General features: G+C 40.4%; 1 long non-coding RNA gene across 4 annotated transcripts in view; it reads left to right on the top strand.

Moving 5' to 3' along the window:
* Positions 1-10,078: 10,078 nt before the first annotated feature.
* The window catches only part of LOC115609866, a 101,999-nt gene continuing 85,797 nt past the window's right edge, over positions 10,079-26,280 (top strand). For 3 of the 4 annotated variants that reach the window (XR_003992020.1, XR_003992021.1, XR_003992019.1), the window contains exons 1-2: positions 10,079-10,301; positions 18,499-18,583. This is a non-coding gene — a long non-coding RNA (uncharacterized LOC115609866). The remainder of the gene's footprint in view (positions 10,302-18,498; positions 18,584-26,280) is intronic. The other variant, XR_003992022.1, reaches the window with a different exon arrangement.

The raw sequence follows: 26,280 nt of genomic DNA, 5'->3' as shown, positions 1-26,280 counted from the left end.
ACACCTTTAGCAAGGATTTAGTCCCCCTTGAAAAGAGTCTGCAGGAACTTATCCCTTTTTCCGCAGAAAAAAATAAGGATAAATAAATTAATAAAAATAAATGTTACAAAATTTGGTTGATTCATTAGCTTCAGCAGGGTGCCAGATCTGACGTCTACATGAAAACATTCTTCCAGGGCTATGACCTGCATTGCAAATTGTCTGTAATTTAATAGTGAGTGAAGCTTAATGGGAGCAATTTCTTTCAAATGTTTGCTGCCATTAGCTTAGGGGAGAGGAAATTAGAGGAATCCAGAAGTTTTCATTTCCAAGTGAAGAAGTCACACAGCACAGCACAAGACCTTTTTAAATTGCAATATGGCATCATATTAAACAGAAGCCATCTGTGTTTCCTTTGGCTTTCTATCAGCTTACATTTTTTCTTAGATGTAGTAGTAGCAAATGTCAGAGCTTTTTCACCCTCTACCATCATGCAAAATTAGTATATGACTGTCTGTAGGTCTATAGCTCTCAGATGACCCACTGCTGCAAACCAGAGTTGTGTGAGCTTCTCATCTACACAGAAGTACCATCAGTGAACTTAAATGGTGCCTCAGACAAATTGTGTCCTAGATCCTGAAAAGTATTGAAAACTTGTTTAATTATCTTGCTAGAGGGGAGTTTTGAGTTAGTTGTGTTTTTTTTTCAGAAGGAGGACGAAAGGCAGTTGCAACAACATATGTGGTTCCTGAGTATCTTCTAAAATGACACTGTAGTTTTCTACATTTTTGGCTTCCAAGTCAGCTGTGCTAAATCTGGCTGTGATGATTAAAAATGATATGGTCCCCAGCTGTTTCCCTGCCTCTCTGCTGGAAGCTGCTGCCTCCCTAGTAGGATAGGTGGCTATGCTACTACATGCCAGCTGCTCAACTTGTGGAGTTTGCAGCCTGGGCTGTTAGCTTTTACTGCAAGTGGAGATAGGCTGGTCTTTGAACAGCATTGCCTTGAGGTGTAATACCGTACTGGCCTGCTGTAGCAGCAATAGACACCAGCAGAAAGGGAAAGGCAGCCATTGGGAGGTGTGGAATTATTATTTTCCCCTTACATGAATTGCTGATGCTTGTGAACATTTAACAGCTTTTGTTTCTTCAGGATTTTGCCAAAACAGACACTGTGTAGTGACTTTATCGAAGTGTTTTACTGCTCTTAATGAAATAAGGGAATAGTAATTAATGTGAAATGATGCCTGAAAATAAATGGAAAGCACTAGCGGATAATCATGTGGTATAGCAAGGTATGAAGCAAGATAACGAATAGACTTCGATACTAGCAGAGTGTATGGGCTGTACCTTGACAGTGTCATTGCTCCATGTATAGAAGGGAGGAGGCTGGGGCTGTGCTGCCAAGCAGGGATAGGTGCTGCCAGGGGCTGAGCTTGGGATGGAGGGCTGGTCTGATCCTGTCTCTTTGAAAGAGAAGGGGCAGGTGGTGTCTGCTGAGCTGGTGGCAGGGCAGGAGGCCTGTGGAAGGGAAGTGGTTTCGCTAGGGACAGCATTAACCATCAACTAGGGAGCAGTCTGCAACTTCTGATTCTGAGCACTAGGGGTTTCCTATTCTTGGGCATGAAGGTGTGAGCATTTTGAGAAAAATCGCAGGGGATTTCTGGCAATGGGCATGTGCTGCTGCAAGGGCACCGATGCTTGAAGCTGTGTGTGTCTGGAAGCAATCTCTTCCCATGCAGCCTGTGTGCATTGGTGCTGCCATCCTTCATCTCCCTGAGGGCTTATAGCTCCAGGGGCTGGCAGGGAAGCTGCACTTAGATGGGCTGTCAAAGCTGCCTGCGGGGGTGACAACAGAATGGGTCTTTGAATCGGACCCTGTGGGGAGCTAGCATGGAGAAATGAGCTCTGGAAATATGAGATTTTGATGATTCCTGCTACTTAATGGACTGCCTGTTGGGCTTGCTGTGAGTGGGCCTTTGCTTTGAAGGATTTCGCTGCCAGGGAGAGGGGAGGTGAATGCCTTTCACAGCCAAGGGTGGTATGGATAGAGATGATCTCACTCCTAGCATTACTTTGTGAAGCTTAGCTTGAATCTGTCAATACGAAAACCAGGGGAAGGTGTCTGTGATGTACAAAATGCTGTTTGTGTGTCAAACAGTGATGTCCTGACTGGGGTGGTTCAAGGATTTCTGGGATCCTCTACCAGCTCACAGGGTATAGCAAGAAAAAGAGTACAAGTTTCCAGGTGTCTGGAGTGGGTTTGATCTTACTGAACTGCAGCAACTCATCTCATCCTAAAGCCAGCACGTAAATTTGTTCAGGTGAGCTCCTCTCTGGAGACACCTAGCTATTTTTCAGGGTATGAGTCTTAATGACCATCTTGGATGAAGGTGTTGGTGTTCTGTGTTTCCAGAGCTAGGGGAGCAAATGACCTGTTGAATCTGTCTGCATCTTGCTGCTGCAGCTGTATCAAATATGCTGGTGAAATACATCACTCTCTTTTAACAGATTCTTCTCCTCTGTTGAACCCAAGGCTATAGCTTCTCATGCACAGGCACCAAAGTGGTATCTTCAGTATCTTAAAGAGTAACATGGACGTTGTTGCAGTTGACCCAGTCTGCTAGTGTGCTATGTAGCCAAAACAGAGACAGATGGGATCACTGGGTTAATGACACTTTCTCCAAGACCAAAATAAGAGTGGCATTTCAGTAAAGACTCAGCAGTGACTCTGACAAAACCAAGCTAAAACCAAGGGGAGCCGTTCATGTATTTTCAAAAGTCACTCAGAGCAGTACTCACATGTAAGTCTCCATTTTGCCCTCATGGAATCTGTAGAACATCAAAGGGCAGAAGAGACACACTGAGTTTATTTGGTTTCCAGCAGTTTTGCTTTTCATAATTTTTTCTGTCACTTTCTGGTCTTTCTAGTTCGTTATTACACATACTTGTGACAATCAGGAGAGCTTTGGACTGATTACATAAGTCTATTCAATTAGATTAGGTTCTTTTTTTGGATATAGATGTACAAAAATTGAGATGGATCAGAGACCACCTGAAAAATAGCACCTAATCTTTTAATTAACCTATCTAACATTATATCCTTTCTTTTGAAGCAACTAACATTGCTTATCAGGGCTTTTTTCCTAGGCTGTTGAGGCCCCCAGAAGTCAAGTAGATGCATGAACTGAACAGCCATGAGAATAGGCAATCTTTTTGTTTGGTTTTTTTTCTAACCTATTTTTGAAAGCTTTTCCATTTTCTCACTCTGTTCCTGGGTCTTGAGGTTTTCTGCAAATGTGGAGTCCTGTGCATCCTGAAGAGATGTAATGAAAGGTTGAGAAAAAAATGCAAATGGTGCTTTCCAATATCTACTTAATGATGTAATGCAATGCAGATTAATGTCTCTCTTCCAGCTGGTTAACTCTAGTGGAACTCATTCACACTCTCACCTGTACATACACAAACTCATGCTTTTTTCCTTTTTGTGGCCTTAAAAAAAAAACCAAAACAAAACAAAAAACCCCAACAAAATCCCTTTCTGTTCACAGAACTAGCAGATCCTGGACTGTTCTGCTGAAACCATGATTAGTGAAGTATAAAATGGATAGTTTTCTTATCGAAAGGCTACTGACGGATTAAAGGCTAATTAAAGTTGACTGTTGTTTACTTGTGAAAGAAGGCAACTACTTGATTCCTGGTGGGCAGCAGTCATTATGAAAGTCTGTGTGCTTTTGATGAAGCTGAAGGGTTGACAGAAGGATTAACGGAAGAGCGCAATTTTTTCTCTAAGATGGAGCAGCCAAATACTTCCCATGCAGTATGTCCCAGCTTTTATATATTAAAAGGTATATAAATGTGCTGAGTGTAAGGAGGGGTGGAGAACCCTTGTGGAAGCACTCAATAAATCCTGCATCAGGTAATAAACTGGCTGATATCAAAGGGCATGTCTGCTCCTTAGAGATAAGCTCTTATGTGGGCTGATACTTATCAAAGATCCATGAGTTTGCAAAATTTAGGTGGAAAATCTTCTGATTGAAGGCCGTGACAAGCCATTTGTGAAAACCGTGATATATTTCACAGCTGTCAAAGCTTTAGAGCAGACTTCCTTGCAGTATCTTAGAATACTTCAATTTCTTGCTGAAGCACAAGAAACTAGGAAAAAAGAAGTAATGTTAGCTCAGATGTATCCAAAATAAATTTGTGCCGAGAAGATCTGGCCACTGGGAAACCTTTATGTTGTAATTCAAGGTGCTGCTTCAAGCCCTACAATATGCTGTGTGCATCGCTACAGTCTGTCCCTGTTTACCATGATAGCAGAGGTGTCAGCAGTCACAGCAGGCTTGCACGGTGTGCATCCTGCCTGGCAGCTGCGGGAGATGTGGTCTAGCTTCATCCAAGACAAGTCTTGTTGGCAGATTCTCCATCTTGCCTTGGGAGCTGTGCTTAAGGTGGTCCTTTCCTGAACTGCATTATGGCTGTGCCTGTATCTGGCCTTGTTCCTTGTTGACCCAGAGTGATGTCTGTCCAGCTATGTGCTTTATATCTGGCTTAACTTTGTTTTCTTCCATTGTAGATAAAGCTACATCAAAGAACTGTTTCCAAACAGCTAAGACCATGTACAAGGAAAATCAATTGCAAGTCAATGCCTTCCCTCTTTGAAACTGTTCTCTGAAGACAGGATCAGCATGTTCTGATGTATTTTGCAGTCACATTTTATTTTTCCTTCTAGAAACTGCCTTATTTTGTTATGATCATATTGCTCATGATAAACATATGCTGGCTAATAATAATCAACAATCATGATACCACCAATGTTATAGTTTTGAAAGTCTATTTGCAAATATGTCAAGTGGATTTTTTTTTTTAAACACATGCTTTGATATTTTCCTTCCATTTTCTCTGATCATGTCTCCATAATTCCAGCTGCTCTGTGGTATATATCACTGATATTACAGCATAAAGAGACATGAACAGTGCTAAAAAGTAGGCTAGTCAGAGTTTGTTTTGTTGGTTTAAAATAACCAAATGAGTATTATGTGAATTGGTAGCAATTCTTGTACCTCTGAGAGGTAAAACGGCAGGCTACTGTGTTCATGCTGAGGATGTTTGAAATGAGGCCAGCGACAAAACTTTGAGATGTAGTTCTTGCATACTGCCACAGTTCAGCACCACATCCACATGCAGTAGCATGCCCTGGCGTGGTAAGGATGCACGAGAGCAGCTGGCTCTGATGTGCGGAAAAAACACCAACATTGCTGGGAACTGCCCTGTAGGGTATCGGTCCTCACTAACTGGCTTAAGCAGACCCAGGTAGAGTGCAAAAGCAATAGGAGGAGAGTTTTTTTTGTAGAAAAGGTGATTTTCTTCCTCAGATATGAAAAAATTGGATAGCTGGAGAAGGATGATGACAGTCCAAAGAGAAATAGTTATTTTGCTCTGCACTTTCTTTTGAATGTATAGCAATGTAACAATGACAAGTGTCTCGTTTTCTCTGTCACTAGTTTGCACTATCTTAAACTGTTTCCTTCATGTTGAGTTAAAACCTGGTTGTGAGCTTGCCTCATACAAGCGGCTGCCTTTACTGAGACATGAACTTCCTCCCTCCTTAAAGGCTGTTCCATATACTGTAGGTAGGCCTGTTGGCTGCATTTATTCTCACCACCTGTAGGCATCCAACTCAACAGTTAGAGCAGGAGCTTTGTGTCTCTCTTAGATCTTTCTGTACGTGATCTGGGACAATGAGCATCTTCATCCCACATGAAGTAAATCGCCCTGTGAGGTTGCCTTTCTCTTTCAATTCATACAAATCAAGTCTGTGGTGACTATGTACTATAGGTCTCTTAGCTAAGAGAGATGAATCTGGGCACAAACAAGTGAGTGCAAAGATGGTATTTGATGTTGACAGCTATGAGGGAAGCTTAGACAGAGGAATTTCCCTCTGTATAATTACTCCCCCCTCCTTTTTTTTTATTTTCGCTGACTTCTGGTATAGTATTTGGTATTTGGTATGCTTCTTGGAGTTCTTTACCAGATTGTTTTGTTTTTTGTTTTTTTTTTTTTTAACATACACAATACATTAAACCACTGACATACAGTCTCTGTGGAATCCCTTCAGATTCCCTGTAAACGTTTAGCTTCCACTCCAGCTTTCTAGCTATCTTATTGTTTCTGTCTTATAACAAGGTCCTTTAATATAGCTCCCACATCTGTAGTATAGAACCTTACACCTTATAAAAAGGGATTTTGCAATGCATGTGAGGAAATGAAATCAGAAATATACCTGCAAAGAGCTTGCCAATGAGTTAGAGGTAGTGTCAAGGCTGGCATGATGCCAGCACTGGATAACCACTGCTTTTGGATGTTTTTCTAAAGTTCATTTAATTCTTCACATATGTTCTTTTCCCAGCCCCAAAGAAATATTTTTGCAATGCTCTTAAAAAAAAAAAGTAAAATCAATGCCAGCTGTTGTGTCCTTAGAAAAAGCTTTTAACAACAAGGAATGCAACACACACAATGGAGTTAAATACCCTAGCTACAAGAAACAGATTTCTGTAAAGATAAAGGTCATGATCAGCAGTAAATAAGACAAAATAGTTTTTCCCATGGAAAAAAAATCTTGAAGGGAATGAAAATTCTAGTGTGCCGGATTCTTTCTACTGTTGAATCCTACAGATCAAGGGAGAGGTGCCATTACAGCTAGGTTTGGTTACTACCTGAGATAGAAATAAGGGAGTATTTCATGTGCATTGCAGTCAATAGTTTCAGTAAAGCTCCTGGCTGGGGTGATCCCTGGTTGCAGTAATGTTTGCATAGATTTCACTGTGTGTAATTTGGTATAAATCTCTATTGCAAGCACTGTTATATTACAAGGGAGTTGTTCTTGCCAACAGAGCTCTTTTTCTAGCAAACAAAACTAAACAACAAAACATTATTGCAAAAAATCCCCAAACAAAACCAAATATTCTCAACCCCCAAACTCAAAGAAAATGAGCCATTCCTCCCAGCATCCTGCAGGATTTTAAAGTTGCTTGGACTGCCTGCTGACTCGTCTCATTAGGTCAAGTGTTGAAAATCTTCAAGGCTGGAGATTTCTCAGTTTCCCTGAGCACCTGTCGTAGTGCTTAACCACTATCACGGAAACCTTTCCCTTGTTGCAGCCTGTGCTATTTGCTTTTGCTGAGCACCTCTAAATCATCTGGCTCCATCTTCTCTACAACCCCATTTAAGCTGTAGAAAGACTGCAGTTGTATCAATCAACAGCTTTCCTTCTCTCTAGGCTTAAGCAGTTCTCTCAGCCACTATATACATCATATACTCCAAACATCTTAACCATCAGAGGCAGCTTGCCTGTTCCTGAATTAAAAATAAATGAACAAAACAAACAAAAAATCCCCAACAGAAAGCCACAACCCTCCCCAAACCCCGAAATCCAGAAAACAACCCTAACAAAAAACCCACAAAAACAGTGCATTTTGCTCACTGTTTTCTAAAGTCAGTAGTGTTTGCTCCTCCATTATATGTGAAAGGATGGGGCTCTGATGGGAGTGATTATTTACTTTTTCTCATTTTCTGCATTCTGATAATGGATAGTAAGAAAGACAGTGCTACCTTTAACTACTTCTTAACCATCTTCTTGAAATTATCTTTCTCTCTTAAGCTACCACTGCACAGAAGGGCTCAAAGGAGCTTCAAAGTGTTATGTCATCCACCCTGCTGACCTAATAAAACATCATTCACTATACCATTGCCATCTCTCTAACCGAGATTTGCCTAACGTGTTTTTGAAGATCTCCAAGGATGGGGACTCCAGAATTCTCCATAATTTCCTTTTTTTTTTTTTTACTGTCAGGAATAATTTTATAGTGTGCAATATGAATTTTTCTCATTGAAATTTTATCCCCTTTCCTCCTGTTTCCTCCACCATGGGTACAAATTTGTCCCTTCTGAACAACAATCTTCGAGGTGTGCAGGCTGTTCTCACATTCCTTCTCAGTCTTTTCTGATAGAGGCTGAACAGAACCCCATTTCCTCCCTCCCAGATTGTTTTCCAGATCTCAATCATCAATCTCCTTGGGACTCTTACCACAATGTTAGTATTTATTTTTTTAAGAGCAGCACCCAGTGCAGTACACTGGCTGAAGTTTGAGCAGTGTGGTGTAGGATGGAGAGATGATCCTGCCAGTGCTGCAGACTACATTTCTATTTATTCACCTCCGTATGATGCTGCTCTGTTTTTGCAGTAGCATGATGTTGTTGACTCATGTTCAGCTTGTGATCTATAGTGACTGCCAGCTCCCTTTTTTCAGAATAGCTGATTAGTCATCTGCCATCCAGCACCTGCGCAGCTGACTGTCCTTACCCACCTGCAGTGAATTGTGTACCTCTCCTTTGAATAATATCGTATTTCTGTTGGACTGAGCCTCTGATTTTTCATGATAATTTTGAATGCTATCTATCTTTCAATGTTTTACCATGTCTGCAAATGTGATAAACCCACTCCATTCCATCACCCAGAGCAATCGTGACAACGCTGTGTTGCAATGGACTCTAGATATACCTTATGGGACTGTGTATCATACATAGCTCCATTTTGATAGTAGCTGCATATAACTCCTCTGGTATGGCTTGCTACCTCATTTTATGCCCTTGGACAGCAGTTTCATATAGTTTATATTTCTGTAGGTTAAGTGTGAGAATGCCATGTTCCACAATCTGAAAAAATTACCAGCATCATAGGATTGCCCACACATGGTTATATGAGTTGCACTGAAGAAAAAAACCCACCCCTACTAAGCTATACCGTGGTAAGAATGGCAAATAATTTTAGGCTGGAGAAGACTTCAAGCAGTGAGGTACCAAGACATAATGAAAAAATATTAGAAAGAAGCATGAAAGTAAAATAGCCTTAAAATTATCATTCCTTCTGAATTCATATGTTACTGAATGTGTGGTTATTCATCTCTAACTGGATGTGTGCTGAAACAGCTTTCATCGCTTGACCTTTGCAGCCCTAAAGCGAAAAAAAGATTGAAGAGTGGTAGAATCAGGCAGAGTGAGTAGTGTGGGTATGGAAATTCTGGTTTTCCAGTAGGAATTCTTCTTTGTATATTATTACAATGTTCAGGTAGAGAAAAATACCACAAAAAAGAAAAAAGACCGGGTGCGGCTACAAACCATGTTATGGAATAGATCCATGGTGGTATGCATGGAGAGGATACAGCACCTGGATGGAAAATGGGCCTGTATTTTAAATGAACAATCTTACAGCTTTTTCCAAAGGAGATTTACAATCTAATGCACCAAGGTAGCACTGGATTATACCTTTTTTACAGAGAAAAGAATGTGATGCCATGACTTGTCCTACTGAAGCTGGCAGGAGTGTGAAAGACTGCCAGCGTCTCCAGGGTTTCCTGGAAAAATCTCATGTGTCCTTCACAAAGTCCAGCACTGCGCTGAGTCTATGTATTTTCTCACTCTGCAATTGGCATGTAACACTCTGTGGTCTGCTCTTAGCACTTCAAAAGGCCAGCTGCTCCCTCAGATCATCAGTTATGTGGTTATCTAGAAATAGAGTATAGCTACTGCTTGGGGAGGTTCTGAGCTGGCATATAAGCAAATGTATTTGATGTGTTTTCTGAGACTCACTCTTGGGGCTTAACATAAATTTTCATATAGAGTAAAGGTGAGAAAGACATCCAAATATTCTCACCAGCATCTTATAACACTGAAGATTGTTCTAGTTTATTTATATATGCTATCTCTCATTAATGTGATAATACACATCAAATCCTTATTCTCAAAGTGAAAACCTAGGGGCAGCCTCCTTCACGGTGCAAAACTTGGGACATTTCGTAGTCATACATGCCATTTGTATTTAGGCATTGGTTTGGATTTTTTTCTCCATACCCTTATGCAGTGCCCTCTTGAAGCACAAACGAGAGTGACATGCAGTGATAATTTTGTTTGAAGTGCCATTTTTTCTAGGTTTGAGCTTCATGTCGTAGTTTGAGTAGAGACACAGTAGATGGCAGTGCATAACATAGATTACCTCTGCTGCACACTCCTGTTCCCAGCGGTAATTGTCCAGTGCCGGTGAGATTACAGAGCAGGGCACCCCCCTGCTCCCTGGCTCCGTGTGCAGGAAAGGAGGAGGCTTCTGCAAAGCAGCATACTCTGAAGCATCACTTTTGCTCTGTGGATCAAGACTGCTGAATCAGCAAAGGAAAACGCCCCTGATTTAAGCAGCTTAATCACTGGTAGGAGACTGAAGGCCGCCTACCTCCTGACAGACTGAGGCTTTCGGCAGAAGCCAGTCCCAGGGTATTTTTGTTTTTGTCTCATGTTTTGACTCATGTTTTTGTCTTCCACACCTTGATTCATGTTCTTAATAGCTTTGCTGCTTCAAAATATAGGCAATTTGCATGTCAAATCAATTTTTTACTATTTATCCTCATAGCTCTGTTTGGGGTAAATGTTAGAGTGCTCATTCTTGGTGCTTTGTGACATTTGAAATAGTATCTGGTACGGAAATAAATGAAAGTTCCCTTACCAGATCCTGATGTGTTTCACCAATTTGTTCTGGTGCAAGGGGTCATCTGAAATAGGAGAAAAAAGAGGATGGAGGGGAAAGGGGTGAAACGGAACTTAACTAAATGAGTAGGAAACTAATGCAGGACTGCTTTGGTAACAAGGACTGGCAAAACAGGCAAAAGCCTTCAAATTAGAGTTTTGGGTGGAAAGCGTTGTTTCTGATTGAAACATTTTATTATGGGACTACTAGGGAGAGCCCAGTGGAGTGCCAGTAAAGAAGATGAAAGGGCTGGATTGTCCCTGCTATGAGACTAGGCTGAGAGAGCTGGGACTGTTCAGCCTGGAGAAGACTCAGGGGGTCAGATTACGCACTGAAAACTGTTAGGGGCATTATTAGATAAAATCAATATCTGAAGTTGCTCTTGGAAAACTCGTGTTAACTGATGTCCAAAATGGTCTCAGTATTCAAATTCTAGGGGATGTGCTGAGCCCCTAGTGCTACTTTCCAAAAGACCTCAACAAATATGCCAAGTGTTGTATTTTTCAGAATTACGTTTTATGAATAGACCATGTAGTGACAGAAACACAAGGATAGTACAGGAGGTTGTTTTTTCTGTTTATTAACAATTTTGCACCTTAGCAAGTGGCAGTCAAGTAACATCATGCTTGTATCACCTGGAAGGAAAGATCTTGTTCTCTTTGTTTTGACTGGACTTTCTTTCTCTTCATCCAAGAAAGACAGATGTTTTCTTCTCTTAATGTGGTGAATGTTCTAATTACAAAAAAAAAAAAATAATTCTAAAATATCTAAAAAAAAATCTCATTACCAGAAGTGTTACTTAGAATAACAATCTGGAAAAAAATAATTGTTTTCAATAAACTGAGATGCTGACAGAATCTTTTAATGAAAATGAAAAAAAAAAAAGCAAGTGTCTTATTAATCCTTTTGAAAGAGTCACTATATTTTTAAGTAAAGACATCATTGATGTAGGAAATTCCATATGGAACCATATCGGAATAGCAATTATTTTTGTCAGTGGTCTAACTTGGCATGGACTGTTTACCTTCTAGCCTAGGTCATTTTGGTCCAGAAGGTGCAGAAAAAGATTTTGATTCTTTCTATTACAAGATAAGAGTATTGCTTTAGGATCTTTCTAGTAAAGGACAAGAAGATTCATTTACGATCTGCTTCTTACAGTGTATGCTCTCTTTCAGGAATGACTAAATAGGAGGAAAAGCCTGTTTTCAAACATGTCTCTGCAGGGAGTGCTGTTTGGGAAGTAGGTCGAGAATCCTTCCAGGAAGCAGTGTGTGCAGCAAAAGCTTACTATGTGCTCCTCAAGGTGTTGTTGAGACAATGTCCCTGGGGGACAGATGCCCATGTCATGACCATCCACTTAGAAAGTGGCTCTGACTTTTACCTCAGAAAGGCCAGAAGATTGACAAGTAAAAAGACTACATTTTTCTCTTTCCCTGAATGCCATTCCTCCAGGAGAGGCTTGATTGGCTGGAAATGTCAAAAGCACTGTGGGGACATTTGCACATCTGTGAACTGGTGAAGAAGCTTATCAGTGAGAGTAGTTGATTTGGGAAACAAGAATACTGCAGCTAATGCCTGTTTCAAATTCTCTTTATAGAGTTAGCTTAGGATTTTATAATGTATAACATTAGCACTTCAGAGACTCTCATCTTTTTTTAGAAACTAAGAGCAAATTTTGACTGTAATCTTTCTACTGCTTGTCTCAGAAGAAAAGCAGCTATTAAATAACACAGCTAACTTTCAGCAGTCTTCATATCACCAGTAGTCACCACCCTTGTGAATTTTCCAGAACATACAATTGTTAGTTCTCATGCTTAAGAAACAAAAAATATCAGCGAGAAAACTCTGTAAACTCACACGAGTATCCCACATAGAGTTCTTAATTTTCAGTGACTTTGTCTGACGCAGTTTAGTGCCCCTTACACCACTTCTGCAAGCTTTGAAACAGTATGCAATTCCTTTTCCGATAGGATAGGCTGCCTCCTGAAGCTCATTTGGAAATAGGGTAACCAGAAGAAAAGACCTGGACTGATTGTGCCACAAAACAGGATATCTTTTAGTGAGAGAAACTGAACTCTTGAAAGCCTGAAACCTTGCAGTGCAGCTGAGGAACAGTAGGAAGTCCAAAATCTTCTCCCACTTAGCTGAGCTGCTACTTTTTCTTTCCTGCCCTGCATCTCTTCGCTTCCGATACAGTCTGCTTTGAGTTTACTGCTTTGTGACCTTCAGGCCAGATAAATTCCTTCGGAGTCCTGGTTTTCCACTGCAGCCCTTGCAGAAAGCTGTGATTTTCCTTCCAAACTGAGCCAAGGAACATGTGAAATTCACCTGGTTTTCCTGGAACATGCTGCTATTAGTTGCTATTTGTCTACTAATGGTTTGCTCCTGGACTCTGGGCACTGGTTAATTATTATGACAAATAGTCACTTTGGAGACAAGCAAAATAAAAGGAAAAAGTGAAGCTCCTATCTCTATTGATTAACTGTAAAGCTGGAAGAGTAGATCTCCTAGCCTGTGTAGGTTACCTCTCCAAGAAAGTGTTGCTTGGTCCTACTGCCTAGTACATGAATAGGTTTAATAAAAGGAAGGGATGGGGTAATTCTGCACCAAAAGGGACCTGGAGTGGAAGGTTTGACTGACTATTCTTTGCAATTCCTTCTTACACTGGCCTGTTTTCAAACACTGCACCTCTTCTAATTCATGCTTTTACCCTGCTTTTGCTCTTGGTTTTGTTCTAAGTTTTGAAGGTCCACTCAGAGGAGGAGAGAGGTGTCACCTATTTACCCATTTACAGATCAGATTTTACTTTCTGTTTTTTCTTTAGACTAAGTAATTGCAACTTAAATCACTGGTTTAGTTGCACATCTCTGGAGTTTTTCAATCTTGACTATATCTTTTCTGAGCAAGGGCATCCAAAACTGAACAGATGTTTCTCCCACAATCACCTTCGTTCATAATAGGCATTCAGAGAATATTGCTGAAATATTCATGAGCCTTAAGAGATAACAATGCATGAATACTAATGAATAGTAAGTTGTATGGTGCTTTAAACAATGACACAGAAAGGCATGTCCAAACTAAAACATCATGTAATTAAGCATTTCCTTTCCTTAGGTGAAGATTTCACATGTATTGTTTCCTTTAATATTCACAATAAACAGAGAAAAGGGCACTGCAGAAAAGTGCATTTGAGTTTGCAAAGAAGCTTTGCCAATATATTTAATATATCTTGAATCAAGGAGTTCATGAGAGATTGTTTAACAACCTCATCACTGTGATTATTCCTAAATGGACATCTGTAGAAGACACTTAGGGCTAATTAGATTTTTTTCTATTTATTTGTTCATTTCAATTGGAGATGATTCAACAACTTATGCTGCATGCATACAATCACTACCAGTTAGAGCTGAAAACTGTGGTTTTGTCATCGAAATTTTCAATACTCATTAACTGCTGTTTTCCTGTTTTGACATTTTTATCAAAACCACAACTCTTTTAATGACATTTCCCCCCTCACTAATTCAAATGTTGACTATTTTGACCACCTCAATTGGCAAGCTGTTGAACATGAAGGCTGACAGCAAATACTTTCACAATTTAGAAACGGTAGGTTTGTGCTGGGCTCAGATTTTACTATTTTGAAGCTGGCCAGTGGGATGTAGCTAAAATTGCTTTGGCTTTGCAGTCCATCCTCACTTAACACCTCCAGAGGTGGAGTGCAGCAGGATGAGTGTGGAGGCAAGGAACCTGACAGCGCAGCCCACCAGCCACTGACACTTGCTCTTTGAGGTCTCTGTAGACCTGTGCCTTTGCCCTGCTGGCAGCACATGCTGGCACCACTGTAACGTGTAGTGCCACCAGCAAAGACATCACTGTCTTCTGCTTTCAAGCCTTTCTGGTGCCCTTTGGCTTTCAGCTGAGAATGGTTGCATTATGCAAATGCTGCATTTTCGGCCCTGTGCATTCTGTGTTCCCCTGAGCTAACAAAAGAGCTGCTTTAGCGCAGTGCACTGAGATGAGAATATCCCCTCGAATACTCTACAACTTGTCCCATTTTACACAGGTTTTAAATTACAAAATACATCATTCCACCTCCCTACTGCCAGTGTTTAAAGACTCGTTACCATGGAATTTCACATGAAATAGAAATAATGATGCTGGGAGATGTTAGCTGACACCCTCGGCAACTGATGAGTTCCAGCACTTATCAAGACAACCCCTCTCACAACATGATCAAATGCTGGAAACACTGACATTTCACAAGCATGTGTCGCCAGGAGATGAGAAGTCTGAAATGTTTTTTAGGGAGGGCTCAGGTAGTCAAAATATCACAAATGATAAAATCTGTGGTTTATAGCACAATGGCTAATTCAGAACAATGACTTGTCATGTTTTTATCAGGGAAATCATGTAAGATTGTGTAATGGAAGACATAATGCAAAAAGCAAATGGAAGCTGTAAAAGCAAAGGTTAGCTGTCATACTTGTGATAGTGCCTGGATCAATCTGTTTAATTGCTACATGAGATTGTTAGTGGGGAAGCACACAGACATGACAGCAAAAGTGGTGGAGCCCCCCACTTTTTTTAAAAAAACTCCAGGTTTTTTTAGCCCCTGGAGTTTCCCTGTGCTTTACTGTCATGCAAGGACGAGTCTTGCAAGGATGGTTCCCATGAAACCAGACTTAGTGGCAACTTGGAGAGAGGTAATTGTGATGAGGGAATTGCCTGAACACAAGCTGTACAAATATAATCTCTTTGTTTTTTGCCCTTTGTGGTAAAGTCCTAGAATTTAAATAAAATAACAAGTATTTCCATCAGTACCTGTGTTTTATGAAGCATTGACTTACCAGTTATATATGTATTATTCACTAAAGTATTAAAAAGGAAGAATTATTCTGCATTAATCAAAATAATAGTAGTTACTTTCAAATATTTGTTTACTTCCATATATCCAGCCAAAGGAAATGATCATGTGACTGTTATTGTCTTTAGATCTAGGGTTTGACTAAATACTTGTAAAACTGTATTTGTTACTGTGCAAGCCATTTTGCATAATAGGTGAAAATCTTACTTACCAGGACAGTCTCCAAGAGCTTCACAGAAATAGGTTTGGAGTTGTTATACATTTTGCAAATCAGACTTTGTAATGTATGTAAACCATGATAAAGGTATTAATAAGGTTTGAACTTTGTTCTTACTATGTATTTCCAAGACTTTTATGTCTCTCGATTTATGATAACTTCCACATTTCATTGCCTTTTCCTCAGTAAGTCATGGCCTCAATTCTGCATTTTAATAGAGGTGTCTTCTACAAGGGAAATTTATGGAATGAGCTTGATTTCATTTTTCTGCAGCTCTGAAGTGTCTAGGTGTAGTTTTCATTTCTGTCACCTCTCCTGATGAAAAGTATCATCTGCTATATATATCTGCTATAACTAGCTCTCTGGGATACCTCAGGAGGTGGAAAAGATAGGAAACAGCAGTTAAAAAAATCAACACCTTGAAAATGTATTTTATCTTTAAAAATCTGCAGTTTCCTTCTCCTCAGGGTGAACATTAGCCCTGAGAACTATATATTAATTTATAAATGTAGGACAAAGCAGGACCAATTTTTGCAATGTGTGGTTCATAGATTCACACTCAAAATGTTACCCAGAAACAGGTTGTGAAACAACAATAAGAGTTGCCTCTTCAGGAAGGCACATGTTCCTGAGCTAAGGAATTGAAGGGCTGAAAAATTTATCACATTCTCTTTAAGGTAGTTAGGACAGATGGTTGGCTTTACTGTTAGTGTTCCCAGAGTACAAGCCTTAGTCACTTGTATTTTGCGGACACAGCACATCTGAGAGATTAATAGTCATATTCTGGTGCTCTAGAGGTGGCCAGATGACATCTAGACTGTGTGGCAACAGCATGCTTCAGCTCACCCTGCTGTCCTGGTGCTCCAAACGGGGTGTGTGGCTGGGATATCCATGCCACCTTTCTGACCCAGGTATCCAGATTCCTGCTATGGAAGCAATTTAGCACAAGAGAGAAGAGGATTGATCTTTGCTTGGGTCATTCCCATGCATATGGTCAGTGTGTGGCTGAGGTATGCACCTCAGCCTGGATCCGCTCTCCAGTCTGCAGGTTTTGATACAGCATCAGAGAGGACATCTTTCTAGATAACTGGCTGGGCACCAGCCAGCTTCCTTGGATATATACTGGTGATTAACACACAGTGAAGAGCTGTTTGCTTATTGTCTGTATTTGAATATTGACCTACTTACTTACACATTCATATGTTGAAGTCAGGATGAGAGCTGATTAACAGCTCCTGAGATGTCAGTAGAATAGGAGGGGCTCCGCAGCGGATTCTCCCCCAGCACCCTGGTTTTGGCAGAGCAAGAAGCTTCAGTTAGATGAGGGAACCGCAGGGTGGCCCCACATGGTGATCTGACAGGGCTGACATTACTAGATGTGGCAGAATGTTATTATTTTTGCCAGTGGTCTAGGGATCAATTTCAAAATCATAAAATACCAAGACATTGCCTTATCTCTTTTCAACTGCATTCATTTGGAAAGCAGCAAATAAACCCACCAAACAGCAAATAAGAGAAGCAGACAAATGCTGTGATACTTTACATAGAATTAGGTTAACACTGTTCACCTGTACATGACCTGGCTACCCCACTGGCCCTATTAGGTAGGAACCGAGAGAAAGAGCAAGGAGCAGCCCCATCAGATACTGCTGGCAGCTTCAGTACTGCAAAACAGGTCTTTCCACCCTTGTGGGTTGCCAGGGTGTGAGTGTTGCTCATCCAGCCTAAAGCAGCTAGCTTTGGCTGTAAAGCACCTGCTTGACATGACGATTTGCCCCCTCATGTCCTTATCTCATGCTTTCGATGACAACCAGAGCCCAAACTGTGCATTTGGGCTGTACACATACTGAAAGCACTGAAGTTGTGGAAAAGTAATCAAAGTCATGTAATGCTGCAGCGGAGTGCTGTCGTGGTTTCAGAGCAGAGCTGGGCAAGGGCTCCAGCTCCATCTCTGCTCTGGCACACGCGGGGGACCTTGCCTCCAGCTACCTCCACCTCAGCATGCAGACTCACACAGTTTTCTCCACACCGTTTCCTCTGCTGTGTTTTTGGGTTTGGTGTTACTCTTTCAGTATTTGTTGGAGGAAGTGGGATAAGACATGAGGGCAGGTTTTAAGCTTTTACTAAACTATCATCTCCAAATGCTGCCTAGAAATGTTGTGTTAATGTGTAGCACTCTATACGATTGCCTTAACAGCTTTTGTTTTAAAAAGACAAATGTGTAAAGAAGACAAGTACTTTTTCTCTCATAGCACTAGAGGAACAACAGAATACTTAATGCTAATAGGTTATGTGAAAACAGTGAATAGAGCTAATGATGCTTGCAATGTATGTCCTTTCCCAGGCAATAGATGCATCTCAGGTAGATCCAGAAATGTTTTAAAGTGATCATCGTGTTCGTTTTGGGGAATAATGAAAAGAATATTTCCTTTTTCTTTTTCATCATCTGTCCTCTTATATGGGCATAAATGTTTATTCAATAGTGTTAAACTGAACTTTATTACTTTCTTCTCTAGCTGAAAAGAACAGTTTTATGTGAACTATATATTTATTGCCTCTTAAATCCATAATCAAATTGCATATATCAGAAAGAATTAGATTGTTCACTCAGTTCACCCCATTGCAGCCTTGAAAGGTGCTCCAGATGCTGGGGACACTAACTTTATATTTAGTTTAAAATTAACATTTTTATACTTTAAGCTTGTTGAATATCTTCTTAGTGAATAAATTAAAATGAAATATTTCCCATTGCATTAAACCAGCAGTGCAATTATTTCTTTCAGACATGATACAAATATTTCTTATGAGATTCTATAAAGTATTACTTTTAACTTTTATTAAAACTTTAATAAATTTTTCATTACAGACAGTGGAACATGGCTTTCGAATTCATGTCACAATGTGAGCTGCACTCTGTTGGCAGTATTGAGAAGGAAAGCAACTAGCAGTTAGTAAGTAGCAGTATCTGTGTATAGCCTGTAGTCAAAGCAGTTTACCTATAAATTAGTTTCAGACAAAAATTGTAAAATGACACAAATTCTCCATTTCACTTTTGAAATCTGTGTACGGGTTCTTATGCTACTTAAATGCTTTAAAATTTTAATATTATATAAAACCCAAAATGTTTTTCAGTATATTTAATTATTATTTTTAAAGAAGCAGAATATATAGAACTCTTAAAGCTCAGAGAGATGTTCTCTCCTATTCATACGATTTCAGCCTTAAAAGAATTGGTTAAACATTTACAAGTGTTTATAATGTTGACGAAATATATTTGTTGATTTCCATGCCAAAAGGAACGATGTTTTGCAAAGATGTCAAACAACCTTTAGGTAGCCCTATGATTGTAATGCTCAAGATCACACAATATATTTACTGAAAGCATTTCTAAAATTTCGAGGGCTAAAATACTTGGTTTCGGTTTTGTTGATGTTTTTGGTTTTTGGGTTTTGTTTTTTTTTTTCCTTGTCGAAAGAAGTCTGAAATTTGGTTTAGCTGAATTAGAAATACAGTGTAAACAGTCTCTCCCTTCTCATACTAAACATCTATATGAGCATTAATTAGGTAATTTTATGCTCATATTAATAGGAAAAATGCAAACACACCATACAGAAGCTAACAATCACTGAGTGATTAACAATGTTCAAGTTCAGTAGAAATTTTGTGCAAAGGCATGGGTAGCTAAGTTAGCTGCTGTGCTTGCCCTTGCTTTCTGGCAAACTCTTACAATAGTGTTTTTCCTTTCAAAACTTGTTACTAGAAAGTTTATCTGATTACATGCTGGCAGCAAAATAAATGTTTATGTCTCTATTTCCTTTGTTGAAGATAACCCCCTTTCACTCCACGAAGACCTCTCCCTGTGTTGCACGTGAGCAACATGAAACTCTTTCTTTATTATTGTGATGATCTTTTTTCTGAAGGAATGGGTGTTGACAAAACACGGCCTGAAAGCAGTCTTTCTAATTAGGCTGTAAAGACAATATACATGGAAAAGAAGAAATGTTACCAGCATTGGGGTGCATATTTCCTTTATCCATTTATAAAGTGTTTGGGTTTGGTTTTTTTTTTTTTCCAAGGAATGCCAAATCCAGAGCATAAGCAGCTTCTAACTGTTTTGTTGCTATTCGACCAAAAAACAATCAAGCAGCTGCATCCGGAAGACATATTGCTGTGTTGGTGCTGTGGAAATTTGAACCTTTATGCTGCTGGACTTTAGTTATCAGCAGACTACTACAAACCTCTGGGAAGGACTTAGAAGCAGAAAAATGTTTGGGCTAAATTAGGAGTTGATTGTGGTGAGTTGACCTTGGCTGGACACCAGGTGCCCACCAAGGCACTGTATCACTCCCACTCCTCAGCTGGGCAGGGGAGAGAGAATATAATAAAATGCTCATGGGTCAAGATAAGGACAGGGAGATCACTCGCCAATTACCTCACTCCTGTCTTCCAGCCATACAGCACTTTTTTCCCCTTCTTAAATACGTTATCTCAGAGGTGCTACCACCATCTCTGATGGGCTCGGCCTTGGCCAGCGGTGGGTCCGTGTTGGAGCCGGCTGGCATTGGCTCTGTTGGACACTGGGGAAGCTTCTGGCAGCTTTTCACAGAAGCCACCCCTGTAGACCCCCGCTACTAAGACCTTGTCACGCAAACCCGATACAATTGTAATCAAAGAGAAAATGCTGTTCTCTTTACTGGCAAATAGAAAAGCAACTGAGTCCGTAGCAAAGTCTGGATGCTCCAGCATTGCCAAGAGATGTGAGATGTTTTCCTTGGCATGCAGCAGTCATTTATACATGCTCCCATTGTGGCTTCTTTTTTCACTTCAGAGCAATAATTAAGCATAGATGATGGCAAATGTCTAGAAAACAAGGAAGGTCTGACAGGCTACAGAGTCTTATTCAGTGCTACCATGCAAAAAGAAAGAATGAACCAAACAAATTACAGGGTTTTGTTCATATTGCATTTGCCCTAATTTTTTCTCTCTGACCCAAGCACTGGTCAGGTCAATTATAGAGTATTAAGGGACCAGCTAAAAGCTGAGATTCTTCTTCTGGGTAGAATACTGCAAAGAAAGATATATTGTTAAAGGTAGCCATGCTTATTCAGTCAGATATACCATGGAGGCACTGCTCAAAATAATTGTGATCCCTCTGTGACCCATTTCATCTATCCGAGTTGTCTTTCATCATTCAAAAATGTCAAGTGTATGTTGAATTATATGCCTCTGTTGGTGTACAAGAAACAAGCAGAGTGAGCTTTTTATGTGTACCTTCAATGTACAAAGTTAAAAGGAATTTTAAATAACAGAAACTTGTTTGTTTTTTTCCGTGTGTGTGTAAGGATGAAATGAAATATAAATCACTCTTCAAGGCAATTTCAGTGCACAATGAAAAGATCCATTTTAACAGTATTTTCATCTTCTGATTGACATTTCACTGTGTGTATGTGGGAGGGGCAGCAGAATTTACACATTTTAATCTCACCCAAGAAAAAAACCCTCATATACTGTAATTTCTTAACCTGCAGCTGAAAGTATCAAATGACTCATTTTGCTTGCATGTTATAAACTACAGCCCCTCAGAGACAAGGACTGCAGTCAGGCTGGGACCTCAGATTGGTGCACCTTTACCAGGCTGCAGTGTCTCACCAGCTCAAGCTTTGGACCTGTAGTTCTGCTCAACTTCCATCCTAAAAAACCTTTACAGAGGTTTTGTTCACTATCCTCTGATAAAACACGAGTCTCCGTGGGAGAACAGAAGGTACCTGTCAAGCTTAAAGATAGGGTGCTCAGACAACAGGAGGACTGGCACAACAGGAGTAACTACAGCTTTTTCCTCCTGTGCTTTACCTTCATGTGCTGGAAGGGCCCCTTGTCTCATTTTGAGGCAGCTGGGGGCTGCTCAGTGTCTGCATGGATATGGCCCTAAGAGAAAAGAAAGACCTTGCTGTACACCTGCCTATGCACCTGGATTATGAAGAAATGGGTGCTGCCTTCTTACTCCTTTAAATCTGGGCTATGGGTATGCAGAATGGGGGGCTTGATGCTGATCTTTTTTGACTTAATTGAGATAGATGCTGATTTCTTAAAGAGCAGATCCCAACAGCCCTCTGCAGTGGTATGTTGGTCCAGGGGGTGTGATTTCATCAGCTTTTTAGGGGATTGCTGCCCTTTAACAATTAAAATAATGTCTTTGTATTAACTAACTTCTTGGTACAAGTGTCTTTGATATTTAGAAGACATGTGGAAATGTTTTCATTTTGGACTGGAATCATAGAAATGTTTAGCTTGGAAAAGACCTTTAAGATCATTGAGTCCAACTGCTAACCTAGCACTGCGAAGTCCACCCCTAAACCATGTACCTAAGTCCCACATCTACACCTCTTTTAAATCCCTCCAGGAATGGTGACTCCACTACTGCCCTGGGCAGTCTGTTGCAATGCTTGACAATCCTTCTGGTGAAGAATTTTTTCCTAATATCCAATCTAAACCTCTCCTGGTGCAACTTGATGCCATTTCTTCTTGTCCAATCGGTTGTTACTTAAGAGAAGAGACTGACCCCCACCTCACTACAACTGCTTTCAGGTAGTTGCAGAGAGCAAGAAGGTCTCCCCTGAGCCACCTGTTCTCCAGGCTAAACAACCCCAGTTCCCCCAGCTTCTCCTCATGAGACTTGCTCTCTAGGCCCTTCACCAGCTTCATTGCTATTCTTGGGACCTGCTCTGACACCTTAATGTCTTTCTTACAGTGAAGAGCCCAAAACTGAACACAAGATTTGTCCTCACCAGTGCTCTTGTTGAACCTCATACAATTGGCCTTGGCCCATGAATCCAGCCTGTACAGGTCCCTCTGTAGACCCTTCCTATTCTCCAGCACATTAACACTCCCACCCATCTTGGTGTTGTCTGCAAATTTACCGAGGGTGCACTCAATCCCCTCATCCAGATCTTTGATAAAGATATTAAACACAACTGGCCCCAGTACCGAGTCCTGGGGAACTCCTCTTGCGACCAGCTGCCAATGGATTTAACTCCATTCACCACCAGTCTTTGGGCCTGCCCATCCAGCCAGTTTTTTTACCCAGAGAGCAGTACACCCGTCCAAGCCATGAGCAGCCAGTTTCTCCACGGGAATGCTGTGGTGAATGGTGTCAAAGGCTTTAATAAAGTCTAGGCAGACAACATGACAGCCTTCCCTCATCCACTAAGCGGGCCACCTTGTCATAGTAGAAAATCAGGTTAGTCAAGGAGGACCTGCCTTTCATAAACCCATGCTGACTTGGCCTAATCATGTGGTTGTCCTGTACGTTCTGAGTGATGGCACTCAAGATGATCTGCTCCGCAACCTTCCCCAGCACAGAGGTCAGACTCTTGCAGAATTACTACTTTTGTCATCCTGTATGTCCTGTAATGTGATTAACTGCCTTCCTAGTTGTGCTGTCATAACTGCTAAGCTACTATCATAACTTACTGTCATGCTGTCACAGCTATTATGATAGTGCCATCTGTATTTAACAGCTGTCAGTAGTGTACCTTAGCAATTCTTATGTAGCAAATTGCTATTATTTTGCCCAGATGTTTTTTTCTTCAAATACTTTGACCAAGTCAAATATCTTCTAAGAAGATTTGAGGAAACTGAAATCAGTAAAACTGATGACAATATGCTATTTCTTTAGCATGTCTTACAAAACCTTTCTTTCATTTACATTATGATACTCTGCTATAGCCAGTGATATCCTACATGTGCAGAATGAAACAGGTGCTTCAGCTTCTTCATTAAAAACAACCTACTCTCTTCACCCTTTCTGTCTCCTTCAGTTTTCCCCACAACAACCCACCAGACACTCCAGTCTGGTGGGACATCTTCTGCAGTGGCAGGAGCAGTGAAAGAAACCTGGATGAATCAGTGATTTGATTCTCTTTATCATCCAATCTTCAGAAATTTCTATAGGGTCCAGTTTACAGAGGTAGTTAGGTGCCTAGAAATGCAAAAAAGGTCTGTGTAGGATTTGCTAAACTCTAAACGGATTATATACTTAACTCCTGTTGACCTCCTTTCAAATGGTTTTGATTCTTTTGTCTGCAAAACAAGCTGAAAATCTGAAACAATCTGCTTCTGAAAACTCTGAACACTTGCTGATTTTGGTCAAGACAGAAACAACACATGGCAAACCCACCCATGAAATGCAAACACTTCTGTAAATGATGTTACAGAAGCCAGGAGATGCAGAAAGAAGTGAAGAAGAAGGGGCCCTTCATTCCATTTCTCCCTCCTGCTTTCCCCTCTTTCACCTGTGCCATTACCAGTTAAAAAGCCAGTATGTCAGTTGGGAAACATTGGGTTTCTTTCCAGAGACCTGCTTCTTGCCTGTACTGGGTTGGAAAGCCAGACCTGATCTTTTTCACTATCCTTCTCAACCACCGGCATGGAACTGATGGCAAATAGGCTGGGTCACAGAACAATTACAATTAAAAGAATTACTGAAAACTAGAGAAGGTATCTACACTTATTACCTATTTGCTCTTGTTTGCATATATTTATTTTAAATTTGAGGTGGCTCAGACAAGGAGAAATTAAGTTCAGCTTGTGAGGTGCCTTCCTACTCCATCTGACTCAGAGGCAGTAGTGTCTACATTAAAAAATTCCAGGAAGTGGAAATTTAACTATTAAGCAGGTGAAAGTGTGAATCACAAAGATGGCAGGGGATGGTGGCAAGTACTTGTGTTTCTATAGTTGAGACCTTTCCTGATGAAGGTGGTGTGAAAGGAGGAAAACAAATCTCCTGGGACAACTGGAGCTTTTATCCAGTACCTTGCCATAGCCTCCTTTATCTACTTACCTCCTGTGGTGCAAAGGTTATTCTGGGTAGGATACAAACAAAGCACACAGGAAAAAGGTATGAAAGAAGGCATTTTAAAAATGACTTAATGTACTCGATTCTTTCAGGCTGAGGGCAGCACATGCTGGTGAGAAATGTGAATCACACTGAGAAAGTGCCAGAAGCCCGAGGTTTCCTCCTACCTAATTGGCTCGTTAAGCTGTTAAAAATGAAAGCACCAAAACCTTGAGTATTTCTTGCCTGGGTTTTTTTGCATACACAGATGTGAAAAGACACATGTGCATGGGTAACATCTGACATAAAACTGCCTTTGCTATGTTTTGCCTCCTGTGTGAGAATGACTTAATTCGTTTTATTCTGTGCTTCTGCAGCACTCAGCGCAGCAGGATCCTGAGTTGTGCCTGGGGTTTCTGGTAGCGAGCATCATTGCTACCACCGTGTGTGAAACATCTAAAACATTATGAAGTATGTCCGCTTAGCTTTTCTCTTTGGGAAGTAATGCTGTTGTAGTTACCACATCATTTCTATGTCCTATCAGTTAGCTATTACTTTTTTAGATTTTGACAGTACTAACAATGATCCATGATTAATAGGTTTGAGCAATTAACAGTAAAGGGATAATCCATTAGCAGTAAGTACCTACACAACGTATTGACATAATACCTTATTCGTTCTTGGTCTGTCATCTAATGTTGCATAAAATTTTGGAATCACAAAACACCTCCCACCTGCAAAAATGCCAAAACAGCCGAGAAATAAGCCTTTGTCAGAGTTTTAACCATCCCACAACTCCAAATAAATCTCTCGGGTTTCCTGTGTATTTGCAGAAATGCCTCTTTCTGAATTATGAACCAGAATTATACCATTTTTCTGATTTAGTTTAATTGAGGTTCATGACTGCTATAAATCACATGCTATGGACACCATGACTCTAGTTGACCCAGCTCAGAGGATGAAACTGGTTAAGAGCAGCAGGATTTTATGTGAAAGCTAGAATCCAGTTGCTCATAGTCAAGTGAGTTTCTTTCTCTGTTTTCCAGATTGATACTCTTTTGATACAAGTGTGCCTACTTCTGTACTTGAAACTCTCACTGTTGAAAATTGCCTTGTGAACTACTTACAATGTCTTAAATCAAACCAGCTATGTGTCTTTCTCCTGTGTACTGTTGTACACAATCTTGATTTTCTCATGGATTTTGTGCATTAAGAACTGTCATTTCTGGTAGTGTGAATGAAAGAAGATGAGTTAAGAAGGGGTGTAAAATGCCTAATTCTGTAATGAAAAATTTGATATTCAGTGTGGTGTTGTGCAGAGGATGGGGTCTCTGAGAATGTTCAAAGAGCCAAAGATGACAGAAAAAACTAGAGCTCAAAAATATTTTTAAAGAGTTATCTTCTTTTATTTCAGAAAAACTTACATCTTATGGCCTTGTCAAATGATTTATCATCCCCTTTCTAAGGCTGTCCCTGATGTTGTTCTTCAGCATCTGATTTTTATGAGCCTTATTCTTGGTTTCTAGGTCACTGAGCCCAGAGGCAGCTCACAATTGGTTTTTGCCTCGCATGCACGCAGGGTGGGGGATATTTTGCTCTTCATCTATTAATGTGCAGTTAATGCAATCAATGGTAAGACAAATCTGTAGCCTCCTTTTTTTATAAGTATATTTAATGTCTGAAGGCAGTTAGACCTGAATACAGAGTAGTAAATAAGATAAGCCAACTCAGAAAGCAATCAATAAGTGATACTCTTTTATAAGCCAAGTATTTCATTTTTCCTTGCAGTGATTTGCTGGAGAGGCATATTTCTTT

This window comes from Strigops habroptila, chromosome 6 (genome assembly GCF_004027225.2).
Source record: "Strigops habroptila isolate Jane chromosome 6, bStrHab1.2.pri, whole genome shotgun sequence".
NCBI lineage: Eukaryota > Metazoa > Chordata > Aves > Psittaciformes > Psittacidae > Strigops > Strigops habroptila.
Note: the sequence above shows the minus strand (reverse complement) of the source record. Positions and strands in the feature narration are given on the sequence as shown.